The sequence below is a fragment of the Euprymna scolopes genome, chromosome 38 (genome assembly GCF_053919585.1).
Source record: "Euprymna scolopes isolate OS-2025 chromosome 38, ASM5391958v1, whole genome shotgun sequence".
Lineage (NCBI taxonomy): Eukaryota > Metazoa > Mollusca > Cephalopoda > Sepiida > Sepiolidae > Euprymna > Euprymna scolopes.
The window spans coordinates 59,685,084-59,712,074 of NC_136519.1; the positions used below are offsets into that span (position 1 = coordinate 59,685,084).

The 26,991-nt window shown below is 33.3% G+C and overlaps 1 protein-coding gene across 1 annotated transcript in view; it reads left to right on the plus strand.

The window, feature by feature from the left end:
* Positions 1–26,991, plus strand: part of LOC145263165 (uncharacterized) — a 1,002,407-nt gene that overhangs the window by 151,238 nt on the left and 824,178 nt on the right. The window contains exon 2 of the mRNA XM_080120191.1: positions 14,713–14,761. The gene's annotated coding sequence lies outside the window, so the exon portion shown is untranslated. The remainder of the gene's footprint in view (positions 1–14,712; positions 14,762–26,991) is intronic.

Here is a 26,991-nt window from a genome sequence, read left to right on the forward strand (position 1 = left end):
AGTCTGCGTTCGTACTATCACTTTTTTTTTTTTTTTTTTTTTGCTACACACATACATCCAAACACTCGGGCTACGCGGGGCTGAAATCCTAGTTTAAGAGAATTTCATTTTGTACTGAATTTTTCTAAATCAATTTTAGGTTACAAAATCATCTTACAAAGTTTGATCTTTTCTGAACCCACAACTTACGTTGTGTAATCTATATTTTCACATATATTTCACTTATATATTTGGTTTGACCTTTCGCACTTATTGAAAATTAAAATTAAGCTGCGAATAAAAGATATGTTGTTTAAACTAAAATGATTTTTCATAAACATAATGCTACTTATACTCACCATCTATGGTTCGTGTTTGGGCAGAATGGTGTAAGTAACATCATTAAGGTTGGATGCGACTTAAATTGGGAGTTGTGACTTCTTAGATCTTTTTGCGTCTCTTTTTAGCTATCAACTTAAGCAATCGGCGGACGTGAAACGTAGCCGTTTCTCGAGGAGCTCTAGTGGTCACGTATAGTGTAACAAGGTGTAACGAAACACGCAATCTATTTGTCTATCCCTCTCTCTCTCTCTCTCTCTCTCTCTTCCTCTCTCTCTTTCTCTCCCTCTCATCCTCTTTCTCTCTCTCTCTTTCTCTCCCCCTCTCTCTAACTTTGACGTTAAATTTTTTCTATGATCCCTCACTCTGGGTTTATGAATGATATAAATTATATAAATTCTAAACCTTCTTATAAAGTAACATAAGCGCCCGGATGTTTTTCTACTGACGATCAAAAAACCTAACTTTACAACACTGTATAACGGTTTATATGCATATTGATAAGTGAAAATATAACGCCTGGAAATATAGGTATTTTAATTTAATATGCTTTAACAATCTGTACCCTGCATAAAGAAATTGATACTTAAATGTAAGCATTGTTGAATTCATGCAAGACTTGCCTAACAGATTTATGAACTAGAAATCAGAACTGTAAATGAGTCTATAAGGGAACATATGGAACTTAGATTAAATCAATTTTCAGTAAATTTGATTGTTGCTCATCTGCTCAAACCTTAATGAATTCAGTATAGCGCTGCATAGATCTTTAAGAGCAGGAAGAGGGACCTCCGCCAGTTTAGCCAAAACTTGTTATATTTGCAAGTGAGAAGCTGATAAAAGAAAAACGTACAAATGATGAAGCGGTTGCTGTTAAAAGATATATTGCCGATATCAATGAGAGAATTCTTAAACAAGCTAAGGAGCTTTCTGTATAAACAACCTATACGAAGACACAGCAACCAAACTAACTCAGCTCTGTTTTTGGAATGACTCACGAACAGTTCACAATTGACTAGTAAATGCCCACCAAAAAGACAGTGTCGCACGAGCCACTCTGCAATATCTCAACCACCTTATCCGTATTGGTTTATACCCAGCATAACTCCTGCTCAACTAGCGACTTGATGACTGCGCATAGCTGTACTATATAAACAGCTCATAATGACAAGATAAGACTAACACAATGCAATCGTCGATAGAACACAACAAGCAGAGCTGTAAAAACTTCCCCTATTCATTAGTATCGGTCGAAGATCTATGAGTTAGGTAGAATCACTCTACGAGACATCAGATTCCCCAGAAAGCTTGGAGCCCCTGAAATTTCAGTTCTCATTTTAGTGTTCTGTCTGAATCCACCAAACCAACAAGTTTGCATTGCTACGCACCTGGCACAACAATCCCACAAACAGGAGAAAACCTAATATAATCGTCCAGACACATAAGATCAGCCAGATCCAATAAACCAATGTTGGAAAAATCCGCGCAGGCATTGTCTAGGTTACTTCTTCACAATAAATCAGACTAGAAAATTTTTATTTTTTATTTTTATGTACTGGGGATTGAGTGTAAATTGAAATTGATATTTACTGACACGAAAGACTCCAATAGTTTATTCAAGCAAGATCTTTAAAAAGATTACCTACTTATCAGCTAGCAGACAATTCAATCTCGGAGAATGGACTTTCTTATCAGAGCATTAAGGAACATTCTAAACTTTTTATGAACACGCGTTCAAGCATTTTTTTCAAGTTATTTTTATAAACACACTTTTAAGCATATTTTTCAAGTCATTTGTCTGTAGTTTAGCTGTACAGGGAGCTGGATCACTGATTAGTTCATCCAATGAAACAGAATTTGTAAATTAAATTTAAATATACAATCAATCTTCCAACATCAAAAATTTTGCATACGTCAAAATTTAGAGTTTAAACGCCACTCTTCCTAACTATATGTCTACGTTTCTTTATGTATCTCTCTCTCTCTCTCTCTCTCTCTCTCTCTCTCTCTATATATATATATATATATATATATATATATATATATATATATATATATATATATATATATATATATATATATATACATATATATGTATATATATATAATTTTTTAACGGTCCAAAATCTATACAGCGCTTTGAAAATAATATACGAACAAACCCTAGGGGCCCCTTTCACCACAAACTCATCAGAAATTAATCATTGGTTATCAAAAGATGCAAAATAAAGCAAATTAAATTATCACGCAAGAGCAAATACTGGGAGATATACGAGTAAACAAAAGAAAAGCCGAATGGAATTCGTGTGAAATATATATACAAAAATATAAAAATTTATGTACAATTGAGATGGAGGGAATGAGGACGATTAAAATATATCTTCGAGCAAGTTTAATGATTGAACGATTTTTTTTCTGCCGGCAAACGATGGCTTGCATGAAAAAATTGAGACTGACTCCAAAACCTTTAAATCATTTTGAAAGTCAGTCCGGTACTATATTCTGAAACAATCGATTTTATAGGCGTTGGCACAAGCTGGATTTTTAATTAGATGTTGGCCAGTGGCAGAGTCTAAAACAGAAGAAGGGCAAAAACGAGGTGGCTTCCCCAGTCTAATTATTGCCGGGATATGGTAGTTGATGCGTGTCTGTAAGTTTAAAAGAGGTTCGACCCACATAACTAGCAGTTTCTATTTTTTTATTTGTCTATCTTTCTATTTTATATATCTATCCTTTTCTATTTATTTATATATCTATCCTTTTCTATTTATTTCTATTTCCATCTTTCTATTTATTTATATACTTCAGTTTCTATTATTTCGTCGCATTATTAATCTTTGTTTAATTCTATCTATCTATCTATCTATCTATCTATCTATCTATATAGCTAGGTATTTGTTTACCCATCTCCTTTCGTGTTTATTAATTCCATTATTCCAGTTATTTCCTCTATCAAAGTAAAATGACTCAGAAATAGTAGACTATAAAAATCAATAGGCACTTGCTAAAACCGAAATATGAAACAATAGAAAAGCAGGAAAGTAGCAAGCTTGGAAATTTGCAGGTTTCCGATATTTCTAACTCGAACCACATTGGAAACACACGACTTTCTCAAGTACTAGTCTGTTTCTTTTGGTCCTGCGTTTCTACATTGATCAATAGGCAAATACCATTTAAAGGGTCGAATAGTCCTTTTTTTCTTTTTGTTTTATGCTTTTTGTTGTTGTTGCTTTTTTTTACTTTTTAAGAAAGATGAAGTCGTTATTTATTGTTGCAGTTACCTAAACTTTTGAATGGCCTTTGGCACCATATTCGATTTGTATGGAATGTCTGATGTTTCAAATGAAGATATAACATCCCCTGATCGCATGTGAGAACAGAAATGGACAGCTGCTTTTAAGCTGACTAACACAAAAACTACGTAAAATAGTAACACAAGAAATAAACGTTTGAAGACAGACGCAAGAGTGATTCACATACTAGTTTGTCAGGGTTATCTCCCTTCGCCTCCATTTCTTTTACCCGACTTTAACTTGAAGATTGTGATGAACCGGTATCTAGATCAAGTGGTGGTAATAGTTTTGGCATTTTAAATCCATTATAAAATAGTCCCTCTTTATTTGGCGTGTAGAACATCGATGTGAAGAAGAACATGCAGAGAATAGAACGAGATAAAAAGAATAATAATTTAGAAACGGTTGAATTTAAATATGTTTACGTCTACTCTTACAGAGACAGCTTGCCAAGTACAAACATAAAAAAGATATATATATATATATATATGAAATACGTATGTTATATGTTTATGTTATGCGTTATATGAAATAGTATGTTATACGTTTATGAGCTAAATTACAATGCAAATATTTTGTAAAATAATAAAATATTTGTTTAAAATCAATATTTTACTTGATACCTCTTCCTCGGAATATATTTTTCCATATCATGATGTTAAAACGAAAATAATTTAGTAGTAAAACTCCGTGTGTTTCTCTTCAATGAGGATTATTTTAAATGTCCAGGAGAGAACGTTTTTATCACGGAGAACACAACCTAACTTCTTGGCGTTTTAATATCATGGCGTCAAAATTCTGAAGAAGAAGTATCATGTCAAAATATTTCTTTTAAACAATCGATTTGAGGAAGAACATGCAGAAAATAGAGCGAGGTAAAAAGAATAATAATTTAGAAACAGTTGAATTTAAATATGCTTACGCCTATTCTATATATTTCTGTTTTTAATATTTTGTTTACTTATAGAAAGAAAACTTTGAGAATCTACATGAAATCTAAAACTATTCTCATTTAAAATACGCCGGCAAAAACAAGTTATTGTATACCTAGTTATTGTAGAAAAGTGTCTCAACACAGTTGAAATACATGTTTTGTCAGGGTAAACAAATAGAAAGAATATCCACGCAATGATCGTCGTGTATCACTAGATATGAATCTCTTGTTGATGTTCTGAAGTTTTGCGACCAAAAGAAATAGTTATGCAATATTGTCCTCATGTTATAACCAGAAGTGAGAGAGTCTGAAACAATTATTACGTTTAAAGGTGTTTGCCGGTCTTGTAGCCAGCCAGAAACTGTCTCTGATCTTGTGAATTCGTACGTTGGAAGAATTCAATTTGGCTTCCAGAAGAAGAGAAGTTTATACTGTTGTTGCTCAGTACAGTTCATGAAGAAAACTGGAATACGTTACTGGACCAAAACAAGAAAATAATATGTAAGATTTCTTTGATGCGTTTTTTTTTCTATTAACTCCCCGTTTCCTCTTCCTCTTCCTTTTTTCATCTTCTTTTTCTTGTTTTCCATTTCTTTGTTACTTACATACTCTCTTCTTGATAAGCATTTTTGTCCACTTGTCATTATTTAGGGAAATTATATTTTTAAGAAACCCCGAAGATCGTGTTTTAAAATGAACAGACAGACATCTTACACCATTTTAAAGTGGGGTTCTTGATTTGTATCTGCAAGGGACACTTAATACTGCCCCTACCACAAGCTGTTTCTCTTGACGCATTTTAATTGGTTGGGGTGAGGAGAGGTGAAATTAAATAAAAATAGAAAAAGAAGAGACCTGGAGAAAGTGAGAGAAAAAAGAAACAGGAAGGGAGAGCTATTTGACATGCGGCTACTATAGACCGGAAGTGTGAAAAATCGACACTTTCTTAATGTTATATCCGTTCTGTTGTGATCCTATAACCTTTCATAAGATTCTAGAGCTCTCGTGTAATGGCATATGTAATTGGAACCACTTGAGAGCGCCCATTCTGTTAGTTGCACTTCATTCTCAATATTTAATATCCCTTGTTACGTTGTCGTTTGCTCACATTGGCTCACATGTCATGTGCATTAAGAGGTCTTAGCGGTTGTCCAATTAGTAAAAACAGATTAACCAGAGTAAAAGATGAGGAAAATACACATATATATGATGTGAAAAGGAAGCGGAAGACCGGAGGCTCGACGTTTCGCCCGAATTATGCGGGCTCTTTCAAGAGGTATAGTCACTGACGAGAGGGTCGATGTTTTTAGTTTTATATATACTGGGGGAGTGTATGCAAATAAGCTATTATACAAATATACAAAAAAAAAAACAACAACAAAAAACAACAAATATATATTTATTAACCAGTGTCTAGATTATTTTCATGCAATATTATTTTAGATAAGTGGAAAGAAATGTTAAAAAATCCTTTTCTCTGTTTGATAGTGTTAGTAGAGTTAGAGATAAGAGCAGATTCCAGCAGACGGCGTGTTGACCTACTATGTATATGCTTTAGGAGGGTCGCATTTTCGAAATCAAAATGATGGTCATTTTCCATTATGCGACCGAAAAGAGCATTAAGTTCCTTGTTATTCTTTATGTCTCTTTTGTGTTCATGGAATCTTTTAGCAAGGTTTCATTGCGTCTCTCCTATCCATTTAAAATTCATACTGTCGGAATGGAAAACCAACCCTACAAAAGAAAACTGCATAAATTTAAAAATACACTAATCGCAGCCCACTCCAACATGAACAGGAGTACTTTCTTATAGAGATGCATTGACGAGAAGGTCATTCCCAAATGTACAAACAAGTCCCTTCAAATTTCGCATCATATTTTTCCTAAACACATCGAGCAATACCTTAAGACATCAATACATAATCTTAAGGACAAAGCAACCTACGAACTATCGCAAAATCACTAGCAAACGATCTACATTCGAATCATTCTCTCTCCAATAACACAACTTCCAAAATCAGACACGGATAAAATCCTTCAACTCCGATCATAACAAAAAACTTAACAAAAAATTATCCAACTTAATTTCCAATAGCAAGTGGAGTTCCATCAGACGGCCTGAACTTATTCAAAATCTCACCAAACGACCATTAACAAACATTGAAACAGAAGTTCTTAGCTTTGGTTTGAAATTCGCAACAGGGATCTTTCCTAAAAAAAAAAAACTAATATGATCTCCCATAACTACAACATGAAGACACCGACTTCATGAAAGGTTTTATCCAAGGCATTATATCCGCGACTGCCACTCAAACCATAGATACCGTCTTACCGAAACGTCACATAGACGCATTATCGCATATGGCTAACGGCGATAGAATCATTATCACACCTGCAGACAAAGGTGGCGGTGTTATAATTATGGAAACAACAGAGTACAAGAATAAAATAATTCAACTCTTGCGAGATAAAAATACGAAGAAACTAATTCCGGTACAATACAAATAGAAACTGATAAGTTCAACAAAATGTATAAGAAATTAATAAACGATAATAAAAACTGGTCTGCCTACATAGAGCTCCACCCTCTAATTCCAAACTTATATGGACTTCCTAAAGCTTATAAAATTAACACACGAATTCGACCAATTATCTCAGGTATTGGCAGCACCACACATAAAATAGCACAAGCAATTTCAAAACTGTTAACTCCATTATAAGGCACCATCCGCAAATCCCACATTAAAAACTCCGGTGACCTACTAAATAAAATAAAAACCCTTAATATAAAAAACAAAACTCTAAGTAGCTTTGACATAGAATCCCTATATACGAACGTCCCCACCAGGAAATGCCTAAATCTACTTCATAAACACCTCAACAAAATAAAAATCGAATTACCTTTTCCAACTAACGCATTAATAAACATTATAAACCTGTGTATTGATATGATGTATTTCACATTTAGTGGACTCTATTACAGGAAGAAGTTCGGATTATCAATGGGTAGCCTCCTAAGTGGGGTCCTGGCATGCCTGTTTCTAGAGTTTACTGAAAGCGGTCCCTTAAAATATAAATTACCTAAGGGTGCATCGTATTACAGATACATAGATGACATTCTACTCTTTCTCCCCAAATCGTCGAATATTGATAATATCACTAACAAACTTAATAAAATAGAACCTACCATCAATTACACTTACGAATCTGAAAATAATGATTCCATATCTTTCCTAGACATACAATTAATAATAATAATCAACTAAAATTCAAAGTTCATCGTAAAACAACTAATAAGAATGATTATGTACATTTTTACTCGCAACACAATGACAACGTAAAAAAGGCCATTATAATTGGATTTTATCTAAGAGCTATGAGAATATGTAGCAAAGAATATCTAAACGATGAATTTGAATATATAGAAACTACATTCAAGAACTTATAATATCCCCAATACTTCCTACTTAACGCTAAAAAAAAGGCCTTAAAAATCTATCAAAACCGAGATCAAAACCACCCCCAAGAAAACCTAACACACAATAGAAGACTAATTGTTCCCACTAACGATAAAAATAATAACATTTATAAAAACCTTAACAAAATCGGCTTTCAAATAGTACAGAAAACCTCCCTAACGATAAAAGATTTAACTCGGAAATCTAAAACTAACAATAATAAACCATTAACACAAGCCGGAATTCATACCATACCGTGCCTTGATTGTGGCAAGATATACGTAGGAGAGACGCAGCGAAACCTTGCTAAAAGATTCCATGAACACAAAAGAGACATAAAGAATAACAAGGAACTTAATGCTCTTTTCGGTCACATAATGGAAAATGACCATCATTTCGATTTCGAAAATGCGACCCTCCTAAAGCATATACATAGTAGGTCAACATGCCGTCTGCTGGAATCTGCTCTTATCTCTAACTCTACTAACACTATCAAACAGAGAAAAGGATTTTTTAACATTTCTTTCCACTTATCTAAAATAATATTGCATGAAAATAATCTAGACACTGGTTAATAAATATATATTTGTTGTTTTTTGTTGTTGTTTTTTTTTGTATATTTGTATAATAGCTTATTTGCATACACTCCCCCAGTATATATAAAACTAAAAACATCGACCCTCTCGTCAGTGACTATACCTCTTGAAAGAGCCCGCATAATTCGGGCGAAACGTCGAGCCTCCAGTCTTCCGCTTCCTTTTCACATCATAACGTCGGATTGTATCCATTTCAAAATTCACACACACACACACACACACACACACACACACACACACACACACACACACACACACACACACACACACATATATATATATATATATATATATATGAATTTTAGTTTTTTAAAATAGTTAACCATACAGGAGCCTATAGGTGACCAGGCACACACACACACACATGCACACACACACAGACATTTAGCTTTATATATATATATATATATATAAATATATATATATATATATATATATATATATATATATATATATATATATATATATATATATATATAAAGTGTGTGTGTGTGTGTCTGGTCACGTATAGGCTCCTATATGGTTGACTATTTTAAAAAACTAATTATATATAATGATTGAAGATGTATCAAGACACAGGAATGGGTATGTTTGATCTGGCAGAACGGTGGTTCATTAAAATTGTGGGGTCTGCATACGCGCCTGGTCCACAAAGTATGGAAACAAAAAATTAAAAATTAAAAAAAACGTTTACAAGTGTTTTTGATATAAATGTACATAAGAATACTTTGATAAGTATGTTTTAACTTAAATAGGGATGGTATAATAACATTGTGGGGTCTGCGTTCGCGCCTGGCCTCCATAAAATGGAAATAGGCACAAACTTTAATAAATACTTTTCATATCTATCTGCCTAAGAATATTTTGATAATTATGTTTCAGTTTGAAGAAATATTGTATAATAAAATTATGGGGTGTTCGTTCGCACCTGACCCCCATAGAATGGAAATATGCCACAAAGTTTACCAAGGTTTTTTAATATAGATCCCCAGAACATTGTGATGAGTGTTTCAGTGTGAACAGGTATGGTATAATAAATTATGGGGTTTATCTATTTTATATTTACTTTCATCATATTTTGCTTTGGTTTTGATACCCCCAAATTGAACCCAAATTTACAACCCTTCCTTTTCATAACCTATCAAACTTTCATAAATCAAAGTCCATTTTCTGCTGGCTGTTTTTGAACCCAGTCAATGACGGGTACATTTGCTAGTATATATATATATATATATATATATATATATATATATATATATATATATATATATATATATATATAAACTTGACCATGAATTTAACTTGGATGAGACAGTTTATGATTTTTTTTAAAGCACCCGCCTGTAAGGGGACTATAAATAATTATTTAATAATAAATATTTAATTATTATCCATACAGGTATACGTTTTATCCTTTTGGAATATATATATATATATATATATATATATATATATATATATATATATATATATATATATATATATATGAATTTAACTTGGATGAGACAGTTTATGATTTTTTTTTAAAGCACCCGCCTGTAAGGGGACTATAAATAATTATTTAATAATAAATATTTAATTATTATCCATACAGGTATACGTTTTATCCTTTTGGAATATATATATATATATATATATATATATATATATATATATATATATATATATATATATATATATATTCCAAAAGGATAAAACGTATACCTGTATGGATAATAATTAAATATTTATTATTAAATAATTATTTATAGTCCCCTTACAGGCGGGTGCTTTAAAAAAAATCATAAACTGTCACATCCAAGTTAAATTCATGGTCAAGTTTACGTGATTCGTTGAAATATTCTTTTCATTGAAATTACCATACGATCAGTGTTTTATTCTATATTTACAATTTTCTTTAATTTGTAAACATTTTACTAGCGTTTTAACATTGGTCAGCATTATTGACAAAAAACAAAAAACAAAACAAAAAAACAGAAAACAAAAACAAAAAAAAACGAAGATTTCGGTGGTTTATGTAACTGGAATATGCCGACGATAACGCAGTCTGTTTTCTTTTTATATATGTACCAATTATTTTTGGGGGACAAAGTAAATTCACACCTTTATTTAATTTTAATATGCAGCACTATGCGTTATTTCGTACTATTATTAAATAAATATAGTAATAGTCCACGTGATTGATTTTATAATGTTAATAGCAAAATTACATCCATCATTCGCATATGATTATGATTATATTAAATGTGAGTTAATAAACATATACTTTTGTAGTGAGATTGAGTTATTGAAATATTATATTTGTTCAAATGGGCCGTAATAATCTTTTCTAATGAACTGAACAACAGTGAATTTAATAGTGAATGCTCAACTTTATAACCAAATGAGTTGCTAATAAATTGAATACACGAAGAAAGTTTTATTATGCTCAGATGACAAGTATATTCTCTGAGATTTGATTGATTGAAGAATCCATTATATAAATATTGCTTAATTCAATATTTACATATGAACCATCGGAATCAATTATGGAGTCTATCGTTGTCAAGCTACCTCTATGAATCTATGAATTTCTATCGTCATAACAATGTTGTGCAACCACTTTCTAATATTTCGTAATGTCTCTGTGAACATTTATAGAAAGAATTATTCTCTTTTCTCACTGTTGCCATTTAATTTACAGATATGTGCGCACAAAAAAATGCATGTAAATTAGATTGCAAAATAATAAATCCCTATACTTCTAGATGAAAACAATACGAAAAATGATTATATGAAAAATAATTAAATAATATAAAATAAATAACTATATGATGTATATATATATATATATATATATATATATATATATATGTATATATATATACATAATAGTAATAATAATAGTAATAATAATTGTACATGGACGAATTAAAACTTTTTGCAAGGACTGAAAAGGAGCTAGAGACATTAATTAACACTACCAGAAACGTCAGCCAAGATATCCAAATGGAATTTTGAATGAAAAAGTGTGCACTACTAGTTATAAGAAAGGGAAAATTGGAAACAACAGAAGGCATGGAACTATCCAACCAAATGGAGACGAGGGAACTAAGATGACAAGGCAACTATAAATGCTTGAGAATTCTGGAAGCGGACACCATCAACAGAAATGAAATAGAGAACTGGAAAGGAATACCTCAGGAGAACAAGAAAACTCCTGGAAACGAAATTATATAGCAGAAACCTAATAAAAGGTATAAATACATGGCAGTATCACTAGTAAGATACTCTGGATCGTTTATAGGGCGGACAAAAGAAGAACTGAGACAGCTCATCCAGAAAACAAGGAAATTCATTACCATGCATAATGCACTGCACCTAAAGGACGATATTTACAGACTCTACGTAAAAAGGAAAGACAGTAGGAGGGGACTGGTTCGCATAGAAGACTGTGTGAATGATACAAAAAAAAGAACTAGAAAAACACATAATGCAAAATATTGAAAGGATAATTATGGCAGCGAGAGACACTGAAAAACACCAACAAAACAGAAAACAGAGAGACAAATGACAAAACAAGAAAAGAAAAATGGAAGAGAAACAACTCCACGGAAGATTCATAAGAATGAAAAAAGATGAGAATAACGAAAACACCTAGATATTGATGCGAAAAGGACATATAAACCGAGAAACTGAATCTCTAATAACTGCAGCACAATTTCTTGCAGTAATCCGAAAATATGAAAATAAAAACAACTATATTACTAAATATTTAAAGGTTTTAAAAGAATCGAAATCTGAATCAGTATTCGAATTTGGATCAGAAACTATAGAACAGAATTAGAAATTGGAATCGAAAAATATTGGAATCATCTTATCACTAATTTGCACTCATATACATGATGAGGGAACTTGAATGCTTACTAGACATTATCTCGAATGTCTTAAATTTCTTTCATGGGGATTTGTCAAAACAATTTGGCATGAGGATTCTTTTCAAGTAAACCCTGACTAAATAAGTAAAATATCATAGTATGCATGGCCCAAATAAGATCTCATTATGGCAAACCCACACTGACTTTTATGAGGAATGATGCACCTTCTCCAAGTGATGTTACCTAAAGAAATAACAAAAAACAGGTAATCCCACTAGAGTAGATGAATTCTTGTCCTGAAATCCAGTAAGACTTTATATATATATATATATATATATATATATATATATATATATATATATATATATATATATGTGTGTGTGTTAAATAGATTATTACAGAAAGGGAAACTATGCTCTAAACTTTATTACTTACTCAATATCCGAGAGGTAAAGAAAGCCTTTAATGACATATTCGGATATCTAAGTATTTCATATGTAGTGTTAGCCCTAGGAAAGGGACCTCTTGATTTCTGAGAACTTCGACTGAAGTCAGTGAAACAAAAAGTGAAGACATATATATTTTCCCAATCTTTTTATTTAAATTACTTTAATTATTTATTTTTTAAATTAGTAAATGAGTAATCTCTTCTCTATATAAATAAAATGAACTCATTTTTTCCCGTGTGAGTTTGGCTTTAATAGGATTAAAAATCAAGATATTACATGCAAATGTAATGTGCACAAACTGCAGCACAGGATCTGAGGTGTGCTATAGGTCTATTATCCTTACACTTCCTCGATAACCGTACATTTCTATATTTTTGCCGGTGACAGTTCACTGCCAAAATCGGTTAGAATCAATAGAAGTTGTAAAATCTTTTCTCTCTAATACATTCCTCCTACTCCTGCTCCCACTTAACACCGCTGAAAATGCCTTTACAAGGAACAGTACGAATAACCGTTTTGGAATCATAAAGGGTTATTTAGACCATTTTTTCTTTTTTTGTCTTTCTTTCGCTTTTCTCCCATAAAAATAAAAATAAAAAATATTACGGTCCGATTAACATTATCTTTTTTTATTTTTGCTTTTTTTTATTTACCGTAGAACGCACACTGCGGGACTACTCGGATTTTACTTCCGGTTTTTACAACTCTAACCGAGGAATCTGACTATGAGCTTTATTTATTACGCTTCCCACTAAAAAGTTATTAAATAAACAAACACTTCCTGAGTTACAATTTATTATTACAACGCAACGATGTCACTTAAAAAACAAAAACAAGCAACAAAAAAATAATGAACGCGCTCAACGTGCGATTAAGATTAGATTGTTATGTTTTGCATTTTTTTACCGTAAGACGCACACTGCGAGACTACTCGGTTTTTACTTCCGGTTTTGACGGCTCCAACCGAGGAATCTAACTATGAGCTTCTCTTATTAGTGTTTTCAACTACACATTTATTTTTATAAAACAAACATTCCATTTTTTTACAAATTACTATTACAACGCTACGATGTGAAATTACTTGCGTTACACTTGAAAATCAAAAAAAATAAACATAAACTGCGCGACTACTCGGTTTTTAGTTCTGGTTTGGACTACTCCAACCTCGGAATCTAACTATGAGCAATTTATTATTTACATTTATTATTTACATATTTATATCGGGAAATTACTTGCATTCCAATTGAAAACCAAACACAAAATAAAGAACCCGGTAAAGGTCCGATCAAGATCCGAAAATATGATTGCTTTTTCTTTACTAAAGAAATTTGCACGTGTTTAAATTAACATTTATGAATGCTTCTTCTTCATTAACGAAATTATATTTGCTATATATTTAGTTCAAGCATACAAATGCTGTTGCTTACGTTATAGTTTTTAAATTATTCAAAGTTAACACATTCGCCAGAGTCCACGACGATTTGTCTTCTCCAAATACATCCAGTAACACTGTGTTCTACCAGATGATTAAACATTTTACATTAAATAAAAACACTAACAAAGCAGACCATTACGTGCTGCAAGACTACCACTTCTTTTTATATTTTCGCTTTTATTTATTTATTTTTTTGGGGGGAGGGGAGTCCATTGCTGTACTAACACTATAAGAACCATGTATTTTCTCTTTTTATTAGACTTTTCCGTTACACCAAATTGAGCCACAGCAACGCGTGGCAGGGTACAGAGCTAGTATTATATAAATTATGAACTTTTTATACAAAGATTGTTTTTTCTTTCTCTGTTTCAGTATGTGCTAAAAGCAGCAAAATACTTTCCAGGCTGGACATTCTTATTCGGTAAGTTAACTTACTTATACTTTGGTTCAATTTTAAAATAGTGGTATAATCCACCTTGATTTTAACGATCGGATTTAATCTGTAGCAGCCGAAACTTACTACAATCATAGGCAAGAGCTAATTCTTGTGGCTTGACATTTGAAATACATTTTCTTCCTGACTTGTAATAAATAAATTATTAAATTTAATAATTAACTATGTAACTAATGTATAAGTCAATATCTTCAGTTGTCTAGACTGCACATTTCTAATTGTACTTGTTAGACCTAATATGAGAGACCTTGGGTTAGGGTTAGGCTTAGGGTTAGTGCAAGTAATTTTGCAAATTTCTTATTTTTAATTAGTTAAATCATTCTTGGATGATTTAAATAATAATATTCAACGGTGCATAAATAACATTTTTCTGCTTGAGGATTTTTCTGCGGAAGTGATCTGATTGTCTCCCGACGAGCAACATGGTCGAAAGATGTTTCTAATTATATTTATTGCTGGTTGTTCGTTTCTGCGTGAAACAATTGTCAAGAGTTGCATAGAACTTTTATTTATTTGGCAAGTAAGAATATGACTACAAAACTGCCCTTGAAATTTAAAATAGTTTTGTTTGTATATATATATATATATATATATATATATATATATATATATATATATATATATATATACATATATATATATATATATATATATATATATATATCTTTTCCCCCCTTTTAGTCGATCTTCTTCCTTTTCAATTTATTTTTCTTACTTTTAGTCGATCCTGTTTCTTTTTACATTATAGTCGATCTTTTTTTATAAGGTTTTAAAAAATGCCCCACTTCGCTTTTAATATACATATGAATATATATATATATATATATATATATATATATATATATATATATATATATATGAGAAATATTAGGTCGAAAAGAAGGTTTATGCGGAATTTTTTGTAATTTTGATTTCAAATGGTGTTATTTTCAAATAAGTTTTTGTTATAATACCTTTACTTTATATACTATTTTAATTTAATCGTTTAAATTACAATCGTTTTAAAACAATTATGCCTTCTTTTCATAATAGTTAATGGAAAATCGTAGCTTACATAACTAGCGTGAGTGTCGTATTCGTTCGCTTAATAAAAACAAAGGGCGGGGAACTAAGATCGCAACGTCGCTTTTGCATTTGACGATCAGGTGTGATTAACACGAACTTTATGCAAATTAGTTTATTATGCAGATTAGATTATGCAAATTAGATTATGCAGATTAGATTATTATGCAAATTAGATTATGCAATTCCCATGAAAGTGAACATTTCCCAAATTTTATTTGCATATTATCTGAACTTAAAAACACGCGTCTTTTTTGTATTTCTTTTCTTAAGTATGCATTACTTTTAGCTACATGACCCTAAAGTTATTACTTCTTAACCAGCATTTTAAACGAGTTAAAAATAACCAGACTTTTTCAATTTGATAAAAGTTCCATTATAGCATATTTATGATGGGGTGGTCGAACATTCTGCCATCAGGTAGATAATTCAACGTTGAATTTAAAAGAAATAAATAAAAATACAAAACTCACCAAGACCCCCCCCTCCCACCGCCACTCAACATACCCTTTAAATATCGGCCTAAAAGCAGACTGTCTGACTGGCTGGCATTCGTCCTCTTTAAGCTATCGACTCCAAGCTAAGTCGAACGCTATGGTCCCAAAAGCTAAGAAACTTTTCTTTTCGTAACTTTTGCAGCCTATTAATCTAAAAACACTAACATGTCTAGTTTTTTTCTTTTTTCTTTTTTCTTTTTTTATTTTTCTTTATTATAGGTTTGACTTTAATCCTGAATATTTGTCATGTTTTCTTATCTTTCTCCCAAATCTTTTTTGTCAAAAATACTATTATTAACCAATACTTTTTCTTATATTTAAAACGAAAAAAAAAAGTCTCCGATGAAATTGATCATTTCCCAAATTATATTTGCATATTATCTGAACTCAAAAACACGCGGCTTTTTTGTATTTTTTTTTCTTAAGTATGCATTACTTCTAGCTAAAGTTAATACAAAACCCTAAAGGTATTACTTCCTAACCAGCTTTTTAAACGAGTTAAAAATAACCAGACTTTTTCAATTTGATAAAAGTTCCATTATAGCATATTTATTATGAGGTGGATCTGGAACAGTTTAACATCCCAGCTCGACCTAGGTAAAGACAAAAAGTATCCATGCATTAACATGGGAGGGGAGACTATCTTCAAGTACTATCCTAAGCCGTGAATGGGGCAACGGACTTATACTAAGTAGATATTAATAAGTCCTTCTATGTCTATCCTTGTGGTCATGTCACTAGTAAGGGTGCTGGAGGTAAACGTTCATCTGGGCTGACGTTACCCGCCTGATAGTCAGGGTCCCGAACCTTGAATTAACAACTAAGAAGGCTGTCCTATCAGCAGGTGCAAAGTACCGGGGCTGCTGTATTGCCATTTGATAAATGGATTCTGGACCATACAGTAGTTTCTGGTAGGGCCTCTCGATGTCATACTAGTGGGTAATTGTTACGGTTTTACATTATCATGTGCAACAAAAAAAAAAATTCTTGTCTTTTTCTCTCTTATTTTCACCTCTCTGTCCTGCTCCAACCAAGTCTACCGACCTGCTCCACAAACCCCAAAACCTCAATCATGACAAATCTCCAAAAAAGAATCACGAATAAACCTAGAACCCCATCCACCAACGTAGACCCCTACTTAAAGGATACTCCAACTTAACATCTAAATCTGACCCCCAAGATCGCCATGGGCATAGAATATGTGCCTACATCAAAGATGGCTTTCCATGTGGTAGGGATATCTCCAGAGAAGACCCTAATTTACCTTATATGTGCTTTCGGGTTGCACTAGCTTACACCACTGCACTAGCTTACACCACTTCTATCGCCCCCACAAGAGTGGGGTTATCATCTTTAAGAGCATATCTGAGAAAATTGACCACATACTGTCTGCTCATCCTTCGGTTAACATTCACTTCGTGACTTCAATGTCCATAATGTGGAATGGCTGACCCACTCAAATAAAACCGATGACAGGGGGAGGTTTTGTCATGATTTTGCCATTGCCTCACTCAGATTGTTCATGAACCCACCCGTGTGCCCGATACACCCGGTCAATATGCAAGCCTTCTAGACCTTTTCCTCACAACTTCCCGTGAGCTGTGTTCATGTTCCGTTCTATCTCCTCTGGGATCCTCTGACCACTCTGTTGTAGCAGTTAAGATAAAAATGAAATGTAATAAGTCTTCAAACTGTACTGTATATCGATACTCTATGGCTGACTGGGATAGCTTCCGTACATTCATATCTGACCTACTTCTGCATTCCATGTTTAAAAAGGATGTGTCCTCTATAGTATCAGACCTGACCGAATCGTTAATTGAAGGCAAAGACCGATTCATACCATCGAAAAAATTCCAACAAAAACCTAACAGCCAGCCATGGTTCTCCCCTGAATGTGCTGCTGCCATCGCACACAGAAATCACTTTTTCCATAGCTACCAACGTAATAGATGTACTGAGACTAAAGCTGCTTTCAAGACTGCCAGAAACCACTGTAAAAAAAGTAATAAAACATCCAAGAGAGCTATATTCTCAGTCTGTTAAATCCAAAGTAGCTGAGCAGCGGCTTGGTTCCCACCAGTTCTGGCAAATAGCAAACAGGATCTTGAACAGAAGCGTGCGTTCTATCCCAACTATCATAAATGGAGCTGAGGTCATCTCGTCAGCATCAGACAAGGCCAGATTATTTGCTAAGAACTTTGCAGCTAATTCTACCCTATGCGACAATGACCATCAACTCCCTGTATTTCCTCCTATAACAAACAACACGCTATGCAACATACACATATCTGTGTGTGAGGTCGCCAAGCTAATCAAGAACCTTGATTCCAGTAAAGCAACTGGCCCTGATGGCATTCCAGTTATAGTGTTGAAAAAGCTCCAACCAGAACTTGCCCTTATACTTACAAAACTGTTTAAGCGTTGCCTTAAGGAGAAGTGCTTTCCAACACCCTGGAAAACCTCATCAGTATGCCCTGTATTTAAGAATTCAGGTGATAAGTCATCTCCCTCTCAGTACAGACCAATAAGTCTCCTGTGTGTCATGAATAAGTTGTTGGAATCCATATTAAATAAAGAAAACAGAACAACCTTCTTAGTGACATGCAATATAGTTTCCGCTCTGCAAGATCTACAGCAGATGTGCTAATGGTTATATCACATAGGATTCGTAAATCTCTTCACAAAGATTTCCTTTCCAGGGCAATTGCTCTTCACATATCGAAGGTCTTCGATAAGGTATGGCATAAGGGCCTACTTCACAAGATTTCCAGCTACTGTATTACTGGAAATGTTTTCTCAATCATTAAATCATTTCTTTCTGATAGGTTCATAAGAGTAGTGGTTGATGGGCAGAAATCAGAGGCCCACAGTATTAATGTTGGAGTCCCCAGGGGTCCATCCTGGGCCCAACTCTCTTCCTGATCTACATCAATGATCTCCCAAAACACATACTTAAATCATTCGTTGACATCTATGCTGCTGACACGACCATCTATAGCAACACATCAAAGACTGTAAATGACCAAGTTCTCTCTAATTCTCTCTCCTCAGATCTTGAGCGCATGGTAAAATAGGGGAAAAGGTGGCTGGTTACTTTTAATGCATCCAAAACCAAGCTTCTATCTTTACATCATCAACGGTCTGATCCCCATCTGGCATCAATTGAAATGGATGGCTTTCGTCTTGGGGAGGCTCCATGTTTCGACAAGCTTCTGGGTTTGACTTTTACTCCTGATCTAAAATGGAACACGTACATCAAATCTGTTGCCAGGGACGCTGGGAAAATGGTGGGATCCTTCTACCGCTCCAGAAGATATCTCATTACTAATGCAATTCTCTATCTGTATAAAAGCCAAGTACGTCCAAGGATGGTGTACTGCTGCCACATCTGGGCAGGAGCTGCTAAAAACAGCCTATTCTACCTTGACAGAGTACAAAATAGATTTTGTGGTTTAGTGGATGGTGCCCTTTTCTCTTCCCTGCAACCTCTCTCCCACAGAAGAGACGTTGCGAGCCTATCTTTGTTTTATCGTTATTTCCATGACAGGTGCTCGTCTGAGCTCCAATTCCTCGTCCCCCCTCGCCAATCTTTCACGAGAAACACCCGCCTGGCTGAAACTACTGTCAATAATTTTCCCCACTCTTTATCTGTGCCTAAATCCAAACGTAGATTCCATGAGCAAAGCTTCTTTCTTAGAACTGCACGCCAGTGGAACTCTCTGCCGCTTGCCTGTTTCCCACCTGACTACAACTCGGATGTCTTGAAGTCCAACATAAACAAACTCCTGACAAACCGCCCCCTTAAGTAAGACACTCTATCAAAACCCCCAATACTAATGATTACTACAATACTATCTCATTGATTACTGTACACGCAATAACCCTTATCCCTGAGTGGCCTTCGGGCCTTGATAAGTGGTGACCTCCATGTAAAAAAAAAGAAAGAAAAAAGGAACGACCGGTGAATCAAAAGACAATGCGAACGGATGTGTGTATTATCAAGATGACTGAAGCTGACTCAAAAGATTGTCGACGCGACAGAACACAACTTTAAATCTTAACTGAAATCAATTTTTTAAACTAGAAATACAAAATTGCGAAAAAAGCAAATTCGTACAATTTCCTGATTTCAATTCAAACTAAGTTAAAAAGCTGTTGAAACGACTCGCGATGTCAACGAAGCATTTGGTCCAAGAACGACTACCGAACGTACAGCACAATAGTGGTTTATGAAATTTTGTGGTACCGACGAGTTTTGAAGATGATGGGCGTAGTGGTCGGCCATCGGATGTTGACACAATGATCAATTAACAGCCTTAGTCGAAGCCAATCCATGGACAACTGTTCGAGAATATACTTCTGAATTAAGTGTAACTTGAACGACGATTTCCAACCACTTGAGAGAGATTGGAAAGACAAAAAAATCTTAATAAATGAGTACCTCACGAATTGAACAACAACAAAAAGAAACGCCGTTATGAAGTGTCATCTTCCCTTCTTTCCTGTTTTTGGGTCGGTTATGACTTGTGATGAAAAGTGGATTTTTTACGACAACCGGCGACGCCCAGCTTTGTTGTTAGACGCTGACGAATCTCTATGACACTAGCCGAAGCCAGAGTTGCACCAAAAGACGGTAACCAGTTTCATTCATTACAGTTTTTTTGTTTTTTTTTGCAAACGAAACTACGACGGCAAAGAAGTACTGTCAACAAATGAAATGCATTCGAAACTTTGACAACATTCAACATTAGTCAACAGAAAAGGCCCAATTCTTCCTCATGACAATACCCGAGAGTGGAGTGGTCCGCCCCGAGCGGCACGTGCTAGGGGGCGGCATTTTGAAATAGTAACAAAATAAATAAAAATAAATGAAAGCTAACAAAAAATCTGAAATTCTATATCGAAAAAGTTGTAAAACATCAGGGTTTTTATAGATATCGGAATCAGAAAAATGTTTTTGTTTTTTTCAAAAGGAAGTCACCACTTATCAAGGCTCGGAGGCTACTCGGGGATAAGGGCTATTGCATGTACAGTAATCAATGGGATAATATCGTAGTAATCGCTTGTAATGGAGTTCTGATGAAGTGTCTTATTTAAGGGGGCGGTTTAACAGGAATTTGTTTATGTTGGACTTGAAAACATCCGAGTTATAGTCAGGTGGGAGACACCAGCATTAATAATGTGGGCTTCTGACTTCTGCGCATCAACCACTACTCTTATGAGCCTATCAGAGAAAAATGATTTAATAATTGAGAAAACATTTCTAGTTATACCGTAGCTGGAAATCTTGTGAAGTAGGCCTTTATATCATACCTTATCAAAGGTGTTTGATATGTCAAGAGCAATTGCCCTGGAATGGAAGCTTTTGTCAAGAGATTCACGAATCCTATGAGATATAACCGTTAGCACATCTGCGGAAACTATATTGCATGTCACTAAGAAGGTTATTTCTGCTGAGGTGGTTGACTACTTCTTTATTCAATATGGATTACAGCAACTTATTCATGACACGCAGGAGACTTATTGGTCTGTACTGAAGGGAGATGACCGATCACCTGAATTCTTAAATACAGGGCATACTGATGATATTTTTCAGGGTGTTGGGAAGCACTTCTTAAGACAACGCTTAAACAGTTTTATAAGTATAAGGGCAAGTTCTGGTGGAAGCTTTTTCAACACTATAACTGGAATGCCGTCAGAGTTAGTTGCTTTACTGGAATCAAGGTTCTTGATTAGCTTGGCGACATCATGCACATGTATTTGTATGTTGCGTAGGAGGAAATACAGGGAGTTGATGGCTTTGGTCTCATAGGGTAGAATTAGCTGCAAAGTTCTTGGCAAATAGTTTGGCCTTGTCTGATACTGACGAGATGACCTCAGCTCCATTGATTATTGTTAGGATAGAACGCACGCTTCTGTTCAGGACCCTGTTTGCTATTTGCCAAAATTTGTGGGAACCAAGCCGCTGCTCAGCTACTTTGGATTTAACAGACTGAGCATATAGCTCTCTTGCACTTTTATTACTCTTTTACAGTGGTTGTTGGTAGTCCTGAAAGCAGCTTTAGTCTCAGTACATCTATTACGTTGGTAGCTATGGAAAAAGTGATTTCTGTGTGCGATGGCAGCAGCATCGGTCTATACCTACAATTAACCATTCGGTCAGATCTGATACTATAGAGGACATATCCTTTTTAAATATGGAATGCAGAGGTAGATCAGATATAAATGTACGGAAGCTATCCCAGTCAGCCATAGAGTATCGATATACTGCATCATCTGTCTTGATTAAATTGGTCAGACATTCCACATTGTGGACATTGAAGTCACCACATATGTGAATGTTAGCCGAAAGATGAGCAGACAGGATATGCCCAATTTTCTCAGATATGCTCTTAAATATAGTAACTCCGCCGTTGTGGGGGCGATAGAAAGTAAATATAAATGCAGTAGTGTAACCAAGTACAATCCGGAAGCACATATAAGGTAAATTAGGGTCTTCTCTGGAGATATCTCTACCACAAGGAAAGCCATCTTTAATGTAGGCACATATTCCATGCCGATGGCAATCTTGGGGGTCAGATTTAGATGTTAAGTTAGAGTATCCATTAATTATGAACTCATCTAATGTCAGTTTCACTTAAGAACAATATGTCCGGTTTCGTCTCCTGCAATTGGGTTTCAACGTCTGGAAGGTTGGAACGTAGACCCCAGATGTTAGAGAAGGAGGCATGGTAGTAGGGGTGTACGTTGGAGGATGGGCTTCTAGGTTTGTTCGTGTTTTTTTTTCTGTGTCCCTATTTTATGAACGGCACACGTCAAGGACAGCATCTATAGAGGTTAAAAATAGAACAAAAAGTTAAATCTAACAAAAAATCGGAATTTTTTAACTAAAATGTAAAAGATCAGAACTTTTGGGGGTATCGGAATCAGTAAAAATTGTTTCTATGTTATGAGCGGCCCTTGTCAGTGTACGGCATTTTGGAGGGTAAAAACAGAATATAGAAAAAATAAATAAAAGCTAACAAAATATCTTAAATTTTATACCGAAAAGTTTTGAAAAACTCGAAACATTTGGAGGTATTGAAATCGGAAACATATTTCCCTATTTTATAAGCAGCACATGCCACGGCCTGCATTTTGAGATTTTTAAAATAGAAAATAGAAACAATAAATAAAAAGTTAACAAAAAATTGGAAATTTTATGCCGAAAGGTTGTAAAAATATTGAAACTTTTGGAGGTATCAGAATTGGAAAAATGTGTCCCTATTTTACGATTTCGAAGCTGATTGTTTTAAATTTTTAATTTAATTTTTCATTAATGATAAATATTTTTTAGTTTTAAATCATCACTAAAACTAAGTTTAGTTTTAAATCATCACTAAAACTAAAATGATAATAACATCAAAATACGATGTAAATTTATTTTATTTATAATACAAAGTTTTGAAAAATTTGCATAAATTCTCTAGGAAACCTTTCAAAGAATGCAATTGATTTACATGTTCCAAAAAATGTTGAAAAATTAAACAGTGTTTTATTCCAGAAAAATACTTTCAAACATCACTGATAATGGAAAATAAGCAACAGAAATTTACGTAATTTTGGAATTGTAGAAACATTAAGCAAGTACGGAATAAAAATCGATTGTAAACAGATTTTATGATCATCATATCAAGGAATATGATTTTAATTGGAAACTAAGCGCTACACCGCAAATACTATTTAAGTTTCTTTCTATTCGATATTTTAAATACTGCCGCATTTCTGAGTAATTGATTTTTTTCAAATTATTAACAAAATTTATCATCGCTGACGTATTTATGATTAATCCGAAATTTATTATGATGAATTAATTCTGGTGATAGGATTATAATTTTTTACTTTATTTTATTAATATAATAATTGTAAAAGATAATACAAGGCAAATCTCCTAAGAACGCGTATCTAACCGAAAAAACTTGACTTACTTTCAAACAAGAGTAAATATTTAAAAAATATGTATATTTCTGTGAGAGGCATTTGAAACATATTTAAAACTATATTCTCTTTAAGATTGGTTTCACACTTGACATTTATTCCATAGATGTTTAATTTTCATACCTTGCCAAAATTAGTTCCCCGGCGTCTAATTTTCCTAACTTTAATTAAATTAAAATAAAAATATAAAAAGTAATCTTTAATGTTTTTTATTCATTTGGAGTTTTATCTGTTTTCGCTTTAATTTACTGGTGGGTTTTGTCCGGTGTCCTTTTATCCTATCCTCTAGGTATATATATATATATATATATATATATATATATATATATATATATATATATATATATATATATATATATATATGTATATGTGTATATGCATACATATATATATATATGTATATATATAAACATATATATATGTATATATGCATAAATATACATACATATATACATATATATATACCTATCTATACATATATATACCTATATATACATATATATATACATATATATATATAAATATACATATATATACATATATATACATATATATACGCATATATATATACATATATATACATGTATATATACATATATATATATACACACACACATATATATATAAGCATATATGTGTATATACTAGTGATGGGACGATTCCAAATTTTTTCTCAATTCAGATTCGTTTACCAATTCTGTCTTAAATTCTCAATCTGATACGATTCTCGATTCCGATTCTTTTTGAATTTCTCAATATCTAATTGCAAACAAACAATGTAGGAAGAGAGTGCTTAACAAAGTCCCCTCTCCATTTTAAACATGAGTTTCTAAATAACATAGTTACTATATAGAAAAATTTCCTATACAATTTACAGTTCCAGCTCTATTTTTTCTTTTTGGTGTCAAGAGATTCTGGATCGCTTGAGGAAGTCTCTTTGACTGAAACAGATGGATATTTGTAGCGACCATATGTAACTGTTTACCCTCAAATAATAAAAAAAATGATTTTGCTCTTTTTATTGAGCACTATCTAACAACCTCGTTGTCTTCATTAGTCCCGACATTTGAACACCTCAAACCTGAATATATATATACATATATATATATATATATATATATATATATATATATATATATATATATATATGTACGTATGTATGTATATATATATATATATATATATATATATATATATACGCGCGTGCGTTTAAAAAATCAACAAGAAAACTGCATACGTTTAAAAGCGATAAAATTAACGCTAAAAAGACCTAGGACTTCATGGCGTAATAGTTAACGCACTAGACCGTAATAAATATGGTCTGGGGTTCAGTTCCTAGAACCAGTCAATCTACGCTGAAAAGAGGTAGGATCTCGAAACATGCATGTCCGGAGAATACTGTCTTATAAGTAAAATAAAAATAATAAATAAACAGCGGATTGTGAAAATTCCACAGGGGATTGATTCATATGCAATATATTGATGTTGGCATTCTGTAGATATTCACTGATATTATTGTAGCTATTTTGTTAAAACCTGCAAAAGTATTTATCCGCCCGGCGTAGCCAGATCGTAAAATACGTTAAATATGATATTTAATTCTTGCAGCTTTCCTATATATTGTTACAGAGTTAATGTTCTATCATTTTTTTTTATATATTATAAAGTTGCGATTTCAAAAACAAAAAATATATCTATATGAATTGTGTTCATCAATTTGTATATATATATATATATATATATATATATATATATATATATATATATATATATATATATATATACTAGCATGGGTATCCGGCGTTGCACGGGTATTTGGAGGTGTATGTTGAGCAAAAAAAAAAAAATAAATAAAAGCAGTCAATTTTTTAACTTTGACCTCTATTATGACCCGTTAAAATTTATTGTTTCGGGCTCAAATCAAGTTATTAAGTTAGATCCATGTCCAAGGAACGCATATCTAAAATTTCAAGTTCTTAGACCCAAAATTGTCGAAGGAGTTTGATAGAGTTCTCAAAGGTCAAATCGTTGAACTTTGACCCCTTAATCCAAAATTTCTGTCCGAAAATGGATCACATCGATTTTCCCAATTCTCAGTACCCTGTATATCAGATTTCGAGTCTGTAGACTTAAAATTGACAGAGTTATTGCGTATGCAAATGTACACACACAGACACACAGACAGACAAATACAAAGATACGTTAACTTTTATAGATATACAAGCATGGGTGCTCGGCGTTACCCGGGTATTTGGAGGTGTATGTTGAGCAAAAAAAAAAAAAAGGTCAATTTTTTAAAATTTGACCCCTATTATGACCCCTTAAAAATTATTGTTTAGGGCTCAAATGAAGTTATTAAGTTAGATCTATGTCCAAGGAACCTATATCTAAAATTTCAAGTGCTTAGACCAAAAATTGTGGGAGAAGTTTGGTAGAGTTCTCAACGGTCAAATCGTTTGACCCCTTAATCGCCAAATTTCTGGCCCAAAATCAATCACATAGATTTTCCCAAATCTCAGTACCCTGTATATGAAATTTCGAGTCGGTAGACTGAAAATTGACAGAGTTATTGCGTAGGAAAATGTACACACACAGACGCACAGATAGACAGATACACAGACAGATACACAGACACGTTCACTTTTATAGATAGATAGA